Here is a 5829-nt window from a genome sequence, read left to right as displayed (position 1 = left end):
CATCGAACCAGAAAATGTTGTGTAAGTTTGATGTGTGCCAATGTCCCCATAAAGTCCACCTGTTCTTCTTGATCTGACCGATAATTTGTCTCCTTTTTTAAGATTTATAATAGCAGTATTACCAGCATCGGCGTACTCTTTCGGTGTTTTACCATATGCTGAGTTGATATACTGGTCATTATAGAACAAATCTAACCATAATTCCTGTGAAGCATTAGGAAATAGCGATCAACACCGGAATATAGTCTACGTATAAACTCAGATTGTTGATTTATTTAATATAAATTCAAATTTACTAAAAAAAAATCGGATATTGTTAACCTTTTTTTTCGATGAACGGTTAATTTGATACATTTAGACAACGCATTTTTTCTTTTCGTTTCATTTAATTTGATTCAATTGGTGGAATACCATTCAACAGATTCGAATTTTCTTTTGAAATTAAAACATTGTATCAAATTTTATCATGAATATAATGCGGATGTGGTCGAGTGGTCTAGAGTGCTGGACATGAGGATAAGCGACTGGTGCTGTAGTATGTCAATTGTGTGAGTTTGAATCCCGCTGAGGGACGGATAAAAATGTGTCAGTATAAAAATTCTACTTCTTACATTGTTGGGTGTAAATTTCAAACTTATATACAAGATATATAGGTATTTCATACGCCAAGTCTACTTTGAGGGGTTTAAACAATAAAGATTTCAGGAATTTTGTATCACCGGTTGCCTATTGTCAGTATACAAATTTTAAGATTTGCTCTGATATTGTTTAACTGTTTAACGTTTATGTATTAACTAAATAAAAAATATCTTCAACATGATCATATTATATATGCAAAATGTTACACAAATCCGGGTCGGTAAATATATGTTTAAAGAAATACTGATCTCAATTGTGTATCTGACAGCTGATACATCTCATACCATTGTTTATGACTCCAGACTTGACCATTCCTAATACACATTGTGTAATGACCTTTTTAAACAAACCAAAGATGTAAAATAAAAAGAATACCAGTTTTTCATCAATAATTAAATCAGTTAAAATGTTAAACTCAACTTACATCATCAGATGTAGCCAATGCGTGGTAATGAAAAATGTAAAATCCAGAACTTGCCGCAGTAAATGTTCCAGTGCTTTTGTCGTACGTTGGTGTACCTCTATTGGTTATTAGTCTTTCGTATGAAATACTCTGATTTGTTGTCAAGGCAATGGAATGGGTCAGTCCAGCTGAGAAGGCATTAAATGCAGTAGCACTGCTAGTTAGGGAAAAATAAATAACCGTAAGAAAGAACTTTCAAATATAGTTGACGCCGATAAATAATCGTATCAAGATAAAGAGATCCTTATTATCAAACTGCCTTGCTTGTATCTCTGTTGTGCAAACTGAAATGCAACCATTGACAGAAAAACGAGTAAGATAATTTTTGTGTAATTTGGTTACCGACCACTAACATTACAATACAGAAATAGAAATTATAGTATAAAGTGATTGCACAATTAAATAGAAGTGTTAGTGGCCAAAAGTAGATCAAATATATTTCTGCTTCTAAAACAAATCACCAGTTAGGAACTACTGACAAAACCCTCTTTTTATAGTTTGATTCATTGGTGATGGATTATATTTATATTTCAAAATACCAGTCAAGGTTTGCCAACTAGTATACCTGTCGCTTATACAGAATAAAACTAACTTGCCAGCAGTACACCAGTAAAAGTAGTATACACTTGATCTCCTCCTCAGTAGATAACGGTATCGTAGTTGTCATGGTCCTTTATATAAATTTTATCGTTCTCATCTAGATTTAAGAACACAGAATTTCCAGCGTCTACATAGTCACTCGGGGTTCTACCGTTAACTGAAACAATATAATCGTTATTCCGGTTGAGTTTTAACCATACGTGTTCGTTGCTTTTAGTAACTGCATAAAAATGGAAGGCGTACAATCCGGGAGTACTGCATACGAATTTACCATCAGCAGAAAAGTATGCATTGATGTTTGTTATGGTTTTATCAAATGTTAGAATTTCGCCATGTGTTAGGTGTTCATGTATTGCCCGACCTTTAGTAAATGCCACGACGTCATTTCCTAGAAAATTAAATAAAACATTATTAATTAGATTTGGTATCTGGTACATTCTTACTACTAAAATTGAGAATGGAAATGGGGAATGTGCCAAAGAGACAACAACCCGACCATAGAAAAAAACAACAGCAGATCTTTTGTGAAATCCCAGTTTTAAAAAAGAGAATCGCAAGCATAAAGGTTCGCACTTTTTTGTTATTTACTGATGTCTCTTAGATTGACGGCAGTGACATTTCCAATAGATGATAAGATAATTAGTTTGTTGATATATATAGCAAGCTTATCCTTGGTTGTGCGTGGTTGGTTTCTGAGGAAAGTTTTGTTGTGATTGATCCAGTGTGAAAAGAAATGCACAATTGATGTGTATAAATCAAATAAACATACATGCGTTCAAACTCCATCGCCACAATATTTTAGTACGAACAACCGTGAGATCAATTGAAAGAGGGACGAAAGATCCCAGAGGGAGAGTCAAACGCATAGATTGAAAAAAAAACTTACAACGTCACGGCTGAAACTGAAAAATACAAACAGACAAATAATAATACAGAAGACACAACATAGAACACTAAAGACTAAGCAACACGAACCATCCTAAAAAGTTATCAAATGTACCAGGATTCTAATTTAGTACGCCAGACGCGCGTTTCGTCTACATAAGACTCATCAGTGACGCTCATATCAAAATAGTCAAACAAATACAAAATTGAAGAGCATTGAGGATCCAAAATTCCAAAAAGTTGTGCCAAATACGGCTAAGGTTATCTATTCCTGGGATTAGTAAAATCCTAAGTTTTCAAAAAATTGAACGTTTTGTAAACAGAAAATTTATAAAAACTGGAGATGATCTCAGGCGGCTTCAATTCGTTACTAGGCTTCAAATACTCTACGCCCCTTAACCCAAACCCTCACCTCCTTCCCAAAGTACCCCATCCGCTATAGCTATGATCTTTGTCTATCAAATTGTTTAAGATTAAGAAATAAAGAAGAGTTCCCTTTAAGAAAGAATGATATACTTACCCATGACAATTGAGGGGAAAATCAAATATAGTAAAAGTTTCATAATGCTTCTACGGGAATGTCTGAATATTACAGATGGTAAGATATGACACAATTAACTTTTATCAGTTATGTAAGAACTGTACCTTGACTTGGCATTGGCTTTTTCAATTTTCTGTAAGCATAACTGAACACGTATTTACTAGAAAGATATGTTTCAAGTAAACAGGAATAATGATACAAATTTACAAATATACATTTGGACTACCCTACTAACAGTATCATAGACCAAGGTTTACCACAGTATAGCAAGACAGAATTGTCTTCGTTTATCTGCTTGAAAATATACACGATAATTTGCAAAAGCATTAACTCCTGTACATGAGTCTTCTACATAGCCAAACCCTCATATTTAACTGGATATACAGATGACTCTAGAGGGATGAAAACTGCTTTAACTTTCTGATAACCTAAATTCCTCCGTTTATTTACGTAGAGTTTGAGTGTCTCAGTTTTCTTAGTAATAGGATTGTCTAGATGGGGTTTCAATTCTGTACTTTTTTATTCAATGCATTACTCTCTATTATTTATGCTTTGTCAATCATTCTCTTATCCTTATATGAAGGCACACCATTAATGGCATTAATTTTTTTGCAACCGATTTTTCTGTATTTGTTTTTTATAAACTTTTTTCCAATCTTGGTCTATAATTTCTATTCTGTATTTTTAAGAGGAAAAAGACTTACAATTTCCCTATTGTTTATATTCCCTTTTTGGAACCATCTTACGGTGTTTATATTTCACAACTAGTTCACTATGCCTGTGTCTGTTGAGACGTTTTTTTTATTTTAACGAAAGTAATCTAAGTATCACTGGTAAATTATTAAGCATGGGATTTCATTACCACAAATTACTTAAAACCTTTACTAAATTCTTCAATAGATATTAAAATTTGGTTTCGAAGTTTGGTTGTACCTGTAGAAAACTTATTTCAAACGAAATAGCACATCCTCATTTTTCCAAATATTGTTTACCGTGCCCGGAAATTTATAAACAATTCTGGTAAACTTATCGATCCTTTAAATAAACCTATTCTAAAAGGTTACCAATTCAACACTGTAACTAGATCATTGAATATTGTTTTTTATTGGTATTAGTATTGATTTTGTTATCAGGAAATAAAAAGCAAACTTAATATTATTGTTAAATACATATACTCATTCATGGATCTACAATCTGTCGATACCAGTATCTTGGCATTGCACAAGGTCATGTTTTCTCAAGTCAGGAGCCTGTTATTAAGTGGTTGAAGTTTATTGATGTGTTACATATTTGTTTTTCTGTCATTTTTATACATAAATTAGGCCGTTGTTTTTCTCATTTGAATTGCTTTCCACTTGAAATTTCGGGGCCTTTTATAGCTGACTTTGTTGTATGGGCTTTGCTCATTGTTGAAGGCTGTACAGTGACCTATAGTTGTTAATTTGTGTCATTTGGTCTCTTGTGGAGAGTTGTCTCATTGGCAATCAACCAACATCTTCTTTTTATATTTACATACAACAGCCTGCAAAATACCATACAGAAAACTATATATTGACCAACATGAACCTTAGCAATATACTAGGAGTGAACACAAGTAAACCAGTAGTATTTAAATATTCTTATTCTAAACACTCATATAAAACTTGACATTAAATGTTGATCAAAGTACTTGTAAGTGATTAGGGCTATCGATTGCTTTTGTTTTACAAACAACTTGTATCTGCATTGTATGTGATTTTTAATCATGGCTTATCAATGATTTGTTTTACTTCTATAATATCATACATACATCATTTTGTTAATTGAATATATCATCCCCAGTTTTTGGTGGGGATCGTGTTGCTTATTCTTTAGTTTTATATATTGTGTCATGTGTGCTATTGTTTGTCTGTTTGTCTTTTTCATTTTTAGCTATGGAGTTGTCAATTTACCTTCGATTTATGAGTTTGACTGTCCCTCTGGTATCTTTCGTCCCTCTAGTATAGATATGGCGAACAATCTAGTGACTGTAGGGATTCCATTGAAATTTTAATCTTTATCAGATAAAAAAAGAGGAAGAGGAGGATAACAAAGAGCACTTCAGAACTCATAAGTGAAAGATAAATATGCATGACAAACAGGATAAATGAAGAAAAAATGAACAACTCTACCAAAGACTGTTACACAATAATAGAAATCATACAAAGCATAAAATGACCTCAGACACTTTGGGATTCATTGTAAATCAATTATGCATTAAACATCTATCAATATTGCAAGAAAATAATGAAAATACAACAACTTCTCTTTTTTTTCAGAAATTTTAATAGAGGCTAACAATAAGCTGGATATTGCAACAGACTGTTGAGAACATGGCAAGATAATAATGATAATGTGTTCCTGTTGTAACATTCATAAATGGATAGTGTGAACAGTATACATGCAGCTTCTTACTCTTTCATGCTCTGAAAAACTTTCCGAAAAAATACAAGTATAAAATTCCTTGTTATAAAGTTTATATAGTGTCTATATTCCTCTTCTATGAATAAATTTCATATCATAATGCCTCGACCCAACTCCCTTTTTCCCTTTTTTTCATTTAAATACAGGTAAATTTATTTTTAAATTTGGGTTTTCAGAATTCTTTGTTTGACTTAATTACAATTTATCATCAATCAATGATTATTAACTGACAAACTGTATGCCTTTCAAAGGTGAAATA

At 32.4% G+C, this 5829-nt stretch overlaps 1 long non-coding RNA gene across 1 annotated transcript; it reads right to left on the bottom strand.

Moving 5' to 3' along the window:
• LOC143085260 (uncharacterized) lies at window positions 1–3449 on the bottom strand. Its single transcript, XR_012981286.1, has 3 exons — window positions 3108–3449; window positions 1064–2090; window positions 1–204 (listed from the first exon to the last, which is right to left on the bottom strand). It is a non-coding gene; the product is annotated as an uncharacterized LOC143085260 (long non-coding RNA).
• Between the last annotated feature and the right edge of the window lie 2380 nt (window positions 3450–5829).

Source organism: Mytilus galloprovincialis, chromosome 8 (genome assembly GCF_965363235.1).
Source record: "Mytilus galloprovincialis chromosome 8, xbMytGall1.hap1.1, whole genome shotgun sequence".
NCBI classification, from domain to species: domain Eukaryota; kingdom Metazoa; phylum Mollusca; class Bivalvia; order Mytilida; family Mytilidae; genus Mytilus; species Mytilus galloprovincialis.
The sequence above is the reverse complement of the archived record's forward strand: the minus strand, read 5'-3'. Positions and strand labels throughout refer to the sequence as shown.